We start from the raw sequence: 10,472 nt of genomic DNA, 5'->3' as shown, positions 1-10,472 counted from the left end.
ATGAGTCTGAAGGGGGTGGGGGGGAAGAGAGGGGGCTTTTGGCTGGCCACCCTGCTCTTGATCGGGTGGGAGAGTCCAATCAGGGGCAGGCCAGCAGGGGGAGGGGCTGCGAGGTTGGCCGGCCGGCCCCACCCCCTGATCAGGCCGGTTAGCTAGCCACAGTGGGTATCATAGCGACTGGTCGTTATGGTCGTTATGGCCATTAAGGTCACTGGCTTTATATATACATACTAGAGGCCCGGTGCACGAAATTCGTGCATGGAGGGGGGTTCTCCCTCAGCCCAGCCTGTACCCTCTCCAATATGGGACCCCTTGAGGGATGTCCGACTGCCCACTGGGATCGGGCCTAAACGGGCAGTCAGACATCCCTCTCACAATCCAGGACTGCTGGCTCCCAATTGCTTGCCTGCCTGCCTTCCTGATTGCCCCTAACCGCTTCTGCCTGCCAGCCTGATCACCCCCTAACCACTCCACTGCCAGCCTGATTGATGCCTAACAGCTCCCCTGCCAGCCTGTTTGCCCCCAACTTCCCTCCTCTGCCGGCCTGGTCACTCCTAACTGCCCTCTCCTGGAGGGTTGATCACCTCCAACTGCCCTTTCTTGCAGGCCTGGTCCCTCTCAACTGCCCTCCCTTGCAGGGCTGATCCCTCACAACTGCCCTCCCTTGCAGGCCGGGTGCCTCCCAACTGCCCTCACCTGCTGGCCATCTTGTGGTGGCCATCTTGTGTCCACATGGGGGCAGGATCTTTGACCACATGGGGGCAGCTATATTGTGTGTTGCAGTGATGATCAATCTGCATATTATTCTTTTATTAGATAGGATAGAGGCCTGGTACAGGGGTGGGGGCCAGCTGGTTTGCCCTGAAGGGCGTCCCAGATCAGGTGGGGTTTCCCTTGGGGTGTGGGGCGGCCTGAGCGAGGGGCCTGTGGTGGTTTGCAGGCAGGCCACGCCCCCTGGTAACCTAAGCGGAGGCCCTGGTATCTGGAATTTATTTTCCTTCTACAATTGAAACTTTGTAGCCTGGAGCGGAGCCAAGCCTGGGGATCCTTCCGAGGCCCACAGCCATTTGTGTTGGGGTTATAATTGAAACTTTGTTGCCTTAAGCAGGTGAGCCCGGCCAGGGTGTGTGGAAAGCTTTGCTTCCCCTGTTGCCGGCGGCAACCCTGGCCTGCTCTCTCAAGCTCCATTCTGCCGCCATTTGTTTGAATTTGTTTACCTTCTATAATTGAAACTTTGTAGCTTGAGTGGAGGCTTAGGCCTGGAAATGGCAGGCGGAAAGCTTGGCCTCCTCTGTTACCTAGGGAACCTTGCTCTCTGTGGCTGTAGCCATCTTGGTTTGGGTTAATTTGCATGCTCGCTCTGATTGGATGGTGGGCGTGGCTTGTGGGTGTGTCGGAGGTATGGTCAATTTGCATATTTGTCTATTATTAGATTAGATATAGATTTATGAAAAGGAATGTAGATTATATAAGGTTTGGACATTATCAACCCTATAGTCTTAGCCAAATAAACTAACTGGCTTGTTTATTTAGTAGTTATTTTACAAGAATGGAATTAAAATGGATTTTTTCATCCTTAGAACTTAGCGCTGGGAACAGAGGAAGACTGAATGGATTTAAGCCAGCCAAAGTTGGATTTCTCAGGGTGAAATCTGGACTTCCCTGAGCCAAAATCCATTGTCATGTAACTGGCTCTACAAACAACTAACATAACTGCTAAAAGGGAGATGGGGAAAAACAACAACACAATTCTGTCACTCATTTGCCCCCATTTGGCATAATATGACCCACACAGAAACAGACTGAAGGGATGGTTACTAGAGGAGGGTGGGTTGGGGTAGGGGGATGGGTGAAAAAGGTGAAGGGGAATATAGTCCATAATATTGTGATAAGTTGACATGGTGACTGATGATTGATTACTAGAATTAGTGAGGTGATCACATTTTAAGGTATAAAAATATCAAATCACTATATTATACACCAGAAAAACAACTAATATATTGTATACCAACTATACTAAAAAAAAAAGGACCCACTGTGGGAGCACAGGTCCTTAATCCTGCTCGACTATGCTAACTGTGGAGCAAGTTCCCTTGGACGCCAGGAATTAGAGAAGACGTGAGAAGTCACAGGTATATAGGAAAGGCTTTATTGCAGACCAAGTAGCCACTGCTACCAAGGAGCCAGCAGACAAAACAGTTCTTCAAAGGAGCCTCACAAAGTGGCCGGCTGGTCAGTAACACATCCTTATACTAATGCAGACAAAAGAGGCTTCTTGCCAAATAGTGATGTCAATATTTGGATTGTGAAAAGGTATGCCTGCGCAGTGCATACAGTAAAACCGCTGTGTCATCACCTTTGCACATGCATATGGCAAATTGGCTTTGAACATCCAGCGTACTCTGATTAGGGTTCCCACACTACACCCCTTACACCAGATGGCCTTCTAGGGGTACCCTGGCTTATTTGCCAGCTCCTTGAACACAGAGCCTACAACAATAATACAAACTGCAGTAGATGAGGACCAGTCCTCTGGCCCTAATAGTAAAACTCAAGAATGCCCAATGCTGTGCTCCTAACAATCCATCCCACCAGTCTCGGAGGGCATCATGGGAAAGGACTTGTGTGTCCTGTACTTTAGGCTACGTGGGTCCACTCCTGGGTGGAGCTCGCATTTCCTGACCCCACATGGGGTGATTGCCTATTAGCCACTATTGCTTGTGCCATCATGGCAACTACAAGTTAAACCTTTAAAGACTGTCCAGCTGTCTGTTCTTAGGGCTACTTTGCCCAATATCTGAATTGAACTACATAGCTCATCAATATCCAAACGGACAGTTACAGATGTCCATGTAGCAGGGTTCTTCCTTACTACACCCGTCTGTACACTACATGGTCTCCGGGAGAGGTGGTGTACCCTCTCAGAATGAACTAGGGAGTACCTCCTCCATAGAGTTTCATCCCTTGACATGGTCTCTTACGTCACAGGACCCAACAGGGTTTGCAATTCCTGTGACAGAGGGCTGGTACTCACTGCTGCCTTCTGTACCAAGTAGGCCCCTACTTTGCTAAAGTTGGGGTTTGTGCCACACCCGACATGGGCATGGTCACACAGGCCTGCAAGGCAGCCCATATGGCTGCCAACTACCTCTCAACAAGAGAGTATTGGCTCCCAGTTTTCTTCCATAACTGGGTCAAAAACCTGGTGTGTACCCTTCTCCACCCACTTGAGCGACTGCCCCCTTGGCAGCTAGGTACCCTTCTCTACTTCTGGGGTTCAACCCTACATTGCCCCCTTCCGGGACAACTGACACAATGGCTGTAACGATGGTGCCAAGTGGAGACAGGACACTTGTCAGTACCCTAAAAAACCAACATAGGTCTGTAGACCAATATAGGTCTGCAACAACTGTACCAAGTGGGGACTGGACACTCGCCAATACCCCAAAAGACCAACATAGGTCTGTAGACCAATATAGGTCTGTAACAACTGTGCTACATGGGAGATGAACACTCGCCAATATCCCACAAGTCCAAAGTCTGCCATAGACTAATGGCAGCTGCGTTCAAATCTGCAAGAGAACCAGAGGTTAATACAACATTATTAACACAATGGAACACTGGTACCGTGGGAGGCTTGCCCCAGGCAGCCACATCGAGTGCCAGGCCACTACATAGTGGTCTCCACCCTAACAACAGAGTTAGGCGGTCCACAAGAACCATTATAGCTGGCACTGCGGAGTGTGACAGAGGAGTCATTCAGTTCTCTGCAATCCACCATCATTCAACAGATGCCACCAGGCTTCTTTACTGGCCATACCAGAGAACTGTAGGGGCTGTGCACCCGGGACCATCCTCATTTTCTCCAGCCACAACACCGTCTGTCCTATCTCCCCAAGATGCACTCTGGTACGGGAGAGAGTTGCCTACTGTACAGGGGCAGCTCAACCCCACACCCGTCTACATGAGCAACTAGGACTGCACATCTATCCAGGCCACTATAGAGCAAACTGCAGTCTGCAGCAGCAGGTTCAACATACCGGGCACCTTGGCCCATTGCCTTAGGCATTGTCTTACGCACAGTCACAGGTCTCGCTTCTTTCACCTGCTTCTAGGTGAAGGCTCCCATGGCTGCTGCTGTGGAGCTTGGCTCCACCTTTGCCTCCGCTTGGCTCCTGGAAGCTCAGTCTCTCCCAGGCCACACAGCTCCCCATGGCTCTTTGGGGATCTGGTCTTTTCCACCATCACCAGTATCACCGTGTCCTGTTCCCAAGTCTCTGGAGGAGTCCAAAGCATCAGGACTGCCACTACCAGATACCACAGCCTAGTCGAAGGCAACATGCCCCCCTATGGGGTGGATGGAGCACTTACCCAGAATTCTGCTCACAGTGCCAATTGTTGGAGCACTTACTCCTTGATCCTGCCGAATATACCAATTGTGGGAGCACAGATCCTTGATCCTGCTCAACTATGCTAACTGTGGACACTGGGTATTAGACAAAGAAGATATGAGAAGTCACAGGTATATAGGAAAGGCTTTATTGCAGACCAAGTAGCCACTGCTACCAGACAAAACAGTTCTTTAAAGGAGCCTCACAAAGTGGCCGGCTGGTCAGTAACACATCCTTATACTAATGCAGACAAAAGAGGTTTCTTGCCAAATAGTGATGTCAATATTTGGATTGTGGAAAGGTATGCCTGTGCAGTGCATACAGTAAAACTACTGTGTCATTGCCTTTGCATATGTGTATGACAAATTGGCTTTGAACATCCAGTGTGCTCTGATTAAGGTTCCCACACCCACATACTTCATAAGAGCCTAATTTACAACTGAAACTAGACAAATCTCAAGTTCTTCCCCCTAAACAATAGTACCTGTTAGAACAATGAATTGGTTGTACTTGTCTAATTTTTCTTTGGCATAATAGACTGCAAATATGACACTAATTTTTTAAAATATATATTTTTATTTATTTCAGAGAGAAAGGGAAAGGGAGAGAGAGATAGAAATATCAATGAATAGAGAGACTCATTGATCAGCTGCCTCCTGCACACCCCCTATTGGGGATCGAGCCAGCAACCTGGGCATGTGCCCTGACCAGGAATCAAACGATGACCTCCTGGTTCATAGGTAGATGCTCAATCACTGAGCCATGCCCTAATTCTTTATTCCTCCCTGTATTCAAGGTCCTTTTTCATGCTCCTTTGAAGTGCCCTCTCACTCTGATTCTGTCCCATTTGCATTTCCAAACACTTAGCACATTTCCACTTACACTTGTGCTTCTTTTGTTGCCAAAAGCAGTGAATGCCTGGGTTAGCCTTCTGTAGGGTGAGACATGGCTGGAGCAGAGCCAAGGTATCTTACTTACCCTCACTGAATTCTATCTAGATTGGCTGATAGTCATTCAACACCCAGATATGTGAATGATCCCAGCCAAGATCAGCATAGTCCTCTAAACGACACCTACCCATTGAGATGTGTGAGCAAGGGACATATTGTTATGCTACTGAAGTTGTATAGCCATTTATTATACAGTACTAGAGGCCCGGTGCACGAAATTCATGCACAGAGGGGGGGTTTCCCTCAGCCCAGCCTGCACCCTCTCCAATCCAGGACTGCTGGCTCCCAACTGCTCACCTGCCTGCCTTCCTGATTGCCCCTAACCGCTTCTGCCTGCCAGCCTGATCACCCCCTAACCACTCCCCTGCCAGCCTGATTGATGCCTAACTGCTCCCCTACCAGACTGTTTGACTCTAACTGCCCTCCCCTACAGGCCTGGTCACCCCTAACTGCCATGCCCTGCAGGCCTGGTCACCCCTAACTGCCCTCCCCTGCAGGCCTGGTCACCCCGAACTGCCCTTCCCTGCAGGCCCGGTCACCCCCAACTTCCCTCCTCTGCCGGCCTGGTCACCCCTAACTGCCCTCCCCTGCAGGCTTGATTGCCCCCAACTCCCCTCCCTTGCAGGCCTGGTCCCTCCCAACTGCCCTCCCCTGCTGGCCATCTTGTGGTGGCCATCTTGTGTCCACATGGGGGCAGCCATCTTGTGTTTTGGAGTGATGGTCAATCTGAATATTACTCTTTTATTAGATAGGATAGAGGCCTAGTGCATGGGTGGGGGCCAGCTGGTTTGCCCTGAAGGGTGTCCTGGATCAGGTTGGGGGTTCCCTTGGGGTGTGGGGGGGCCTGGACGAGGGGCCTGTGGTGGTTTGCAGGCTGGCCACGCCCCCCAGCAACCCAAGCAGAGGCCCTGGTATCTGGGATTTATTTATCTTCTACAATTGAAACTTTGTAGCCTGGAGCGGAGGCCAAGGCAGGCCAGGGCTTCAGAAGCTTGGCTTCCTCCATCGCTGGGGGCAACCCTAGCCTCCTGCTCTTTCCAGCTCTGTGGCTGCTGCCATTTCTGTTTGGATTTATTTATCTTCTATCATTGAAAATTTGTAGCATTGAGTGGAGGCCTAGACCGGCAAGGGCAGGCGGAAAGCTTGGCTTCCGCCATTGCCAGGGAAACCCAAGCCTCCCTCCTGCTCTCTGTGGCTGCAGCAATCTTGGTTGAGTCTATTTGCATATTCGCCTCTGATTGGCTTGTGGGCGTGGCTTGTGGGTGTAGTGGAGGTATGGTCAATTTGCATATTACTATTTTATTAGATAGGATTATTGTGCCAATAAATATCTCATCCTTGCATACAGTATAAGATACATCCTCCTCAAGTACCTTCTCAGATTCTTGGACTTGCTGTTTACTATGCCATCAACCACTTGCTTTGCCATAGCTACCACGCTACAAAGTGACACTACTGGCAGGTTGTGTGATTCCTCTGCCTGTGGTCAACCAGCCATATGCTCAGAATCCCTGGCCCATCCCAATACTTGTGGACTCTAGGACGCACCATGTCACAGGGTTTCCCGGTGACTGTCAAAAGGACTAGATGATGCAAGCTGAATCAATGGTCTAGAAGAGGCTGTCAGATAAATTCCTATCCTTTTTTTTTCTGATGGATGGTTTTAAGGCACAGTTTTTCACCGTTTTGTTTAGAGATATACCATGTGGCTAAGCAAGTGTACTTGCCAAATGATTGACAGTGTCTCTTCATGGCTTTTCAAGAAACAAGTGCTACATAGTAAGTTACCAATGAGCATTTGCTTCTCATCCTTGTTAGCCTTCCTTTCTTCCTCACTCTTTAGGGAAGCCAGGTGTTTTAGTCTGGATTTGGTGAGGAAAGCAGATTCATTACAAGTATTACATGAATAAAGAAATTTAATAAAGAATTAGGGTTCACCTAAATATGGGAGTGGTTAGGGGAGTAAAGGCCTGGAGACTTTCCATAAGAGGTGAGAGAAACAGTCACTAAATAATTCAGCCAGAGATGCTCAAAGTGTCATGCCTATGACTTAGTTTATTGATGTATGTGTGTTTTGAGCATATTAAACTTCTCATTTCCTTACTCTTTTTAGGTATACTTAGGTTCAGCTGAAAGGCATCTCCTTAATCCAGTGATGACGAACCTATGACACACGTGTCAGCACTGACATGCGTAGCCATTTCTGATGACACGTGGCCGCTGAGGCGGCCGCATGCTGAGGATGAAACATTTGCTGCTCCTGAGGATGAACTCCAAGACTCTAGTCGCAAATGTTTCATCCTCCCCTATTAGACACTCTGTGCCGTAGGTCTGTAGGCCAAAACAACAGAAGTCCGGCACAGAGCGTCTAGTTCTGGGACTTCCGGTTAAGCTGGGATCTTTGCCCTCACTTCCGCCAGCAGAGCAGGGAGCAGCGGAACGCAGCAGGGGACGCATCTCTGGGGGCCCTGCCATTACCAGTAACCAAATAACAGTTAACCAAAGCAACCATTATCTACTGTTCTGGGCTGTCATGGATTTCTAATCCATCATTACTGAGATAAGTGAGGGGGAGGCTGGGAGAGGCGAGGGTTTGTGGTGTGCTATGGGTGCCGTTTCCCGCCAGTAGAAATAGCAGCAGCCATTTTAATTCACATAAGGAACACCATCTTGCTCCATAGTGCAGACTCCATTTCACCACTATTACTGTTGTGCATCCTTATTAACCCCTATTTCTGCTTATTAACCCTGCCCTTTCCTAAAAGACAGTTATATGCACCATTTTGTGGTTAGTTAGGCTAGTTAACCCCTAATTGCCTGCAGGCCTAACAAGCTATCTATAATTCTATCTTCTGTCACTGCCCCCCTGATGGAGAACCCAAAAAATAAAAAACTAAGGTTAAGTAAAGGAAGTGGTAGTAGCAGTGGCTGACCCTTTCAAGAGACATGGACCAAGATGTATGGCTTTATAGAAAAAAAATGGCAGATCATTTTGCGTTCTATGTACTGAAATGGTAGTAAGCAGAATGTGGAATATAAATAGACATTTTGAAACTAATCATTCCCAGCTCTTGGAAAAAAGTGAGGATGAAGAAGAATACATTTCCAGGCAGCTACACCTTTATAAGAGCCAATCTAATTCCATCCTTAAATTTATAAAAGGCTCTACAAATTTAACATCTGCAAGTTTGAGCATTGCTCACTCTATAGCTCAGCATGGAAAAGCGCTCAGTGAGGGAGAATTTATTAAAGAAACTCTCCTAAGATGTGCACCAGTTCTATTTCATGATATGCAGAATAAAGATGCAATTATTAAGAGAATATGTGAGTTACCACTCAGTAGAAATATCATAAAAGACCTGAATAATGAGACTGAACACAAACGTACAACATCAATTAAAGAGAGACATAAGGAAGTGTAAATACTTTTCGATCTCTCTTGATGAAACTACTGATGTCACATCACATGCTCAGTTGGCCATTATTTGTCGATATTCTGATGGTCTCACAATGAGAGAAGAGTTGATAAAGTTAGTATCAGTGTCAACAAGTAAATCAGGAAGCAAAATATGTAAGGTTGTTATACAAACATTTCGTGACCTAAGCATTGATATCTCTAAAGTTGTGTCAGTGACGACAGATGGGGCACCAAATATGGTGGGGAAAAAAGTCAGGAATTGTCAAATTGTTTACAGAAGCTATTGGACATCCAATTGTGCCTTTTCATTGTATTATCCATCAGGAGGCTTTATGTGCCAAGGCAGGATTCACCGACTTAAACGACTTAATGTCAGTTGTTACAAAAATAGTTAATTTAATAGCTGCTCGCCCCCTTCACAAGTGAGAATTTTCAGCACTTTTACTGGAGGTTGATTCCACCTACAGTGGACTGCTGATGTACAATAATGTAAGATGGCTGAGCCGAGGCAAAGTTCTTGAGTGCTTTGTGGAGTGCTTTGAAGAAATTAAGGTATTTCTTGATGATAAGGATCTGGGAAACTTTCCTCAGCTTAATGATGATAGGTGGGTCAACACCCTGATGTTTTTTACAGATCTCTCTGTTCATATTAATGAACTGAACTTAAAGTTACAAGGTTTTGGCAAAAGTATTGACGTTATGTTTGGATACATAAAAGCTTTTGAAAGTAAAGTTAAAATTTTCAAGCGAGATGTAGAAACTAAAACTTATAAGTATTTTCCTCGAGTAACAAAGTATTTTGAGAAGGCCAGTGCAGCTGTACAAAATGAAATGGAACTCTTGCATATGAAGTACCAGCATGTTTTAGACTCGTTACTTGACCAGTTTAGTGATAGATTTAGTCAATTTAGAAGTCTAGAACAGACCATGAAAATAATTAAGTATCCTGATGTAGTAGTCTACAGTAGTTTGGAATTAAATGGTTTCCAATGGATGCAAATTGATGATTTGGAGATGCAACTTGCAGAATTTCAAGACAGTATCTGGGCTCAGGTGTTTGTCGACTTGAGGTCAAAGCTTGAGAATCTGGAAAGGTGCCGCTTGGAGAATCAAGAGGAGTGCCACTACGAACAGGAAATTTGGAGTGCCTGGAATCGACTACCAGACACTTTTAGCACCCTGAAAAATATAGCAATGGCTTTACTCACAATTTTTCCCTCTACATACTTTTGTGAGGCCTTATTCTCAGCGTTAAATAATATCAAAACCAACAAAAGAAACAGATTGACAGATGAAGTTAGTAGCGCTTGCTTGGGCCTGAAGTGTACAAAATACCAACCTTCAGTTGAAGATTTAGCCAATGAAATTCAGCAACAAAAAAGTCACTAATAGGCAGGTTAGTTAAAGAATTCCTCCTCCCCCTCTCTTATCTTAGTTCACGGCACCCCACACAAGCTAAATAATATCAAGACCAACAAAAGAAACCGACTGATAGATGAACAAAGAAGTCACTAAGCATGTAAGTTAAATATTTAGTTTTTGGTTTATTAAATACAATTATATATAACAATTATACATTTATGTTATTTAAACTATAAATATCGCGAAATAATGTTTTTTCCTCAAAGTGACACACTACCCAAGTTATGCTCAGTTTTTTGGCGAAGTTTGACACACCAAGCTCAAAAGGTTGCCCATCACTGTTCTACACAC

This window comes from Eptesicus fuscus, chromosome 5 (assembly GCF_027574615.1).
Source record: "Eptesicus fuscus isolate TK198812 chromosome 5, DD_ASM_mEF_20220401, whole genome shotgun sequence".
In the NCBI taxonomy this organism is placed as follows: Eukaryota; Metazoa; Chordata; class Mammalia; order Chiroptera; family Vespertilionidae; genus Eptesicus; species Eptesicus fuscus.
Note: the sequence above shows the minus strand (reverse complement) of the source record.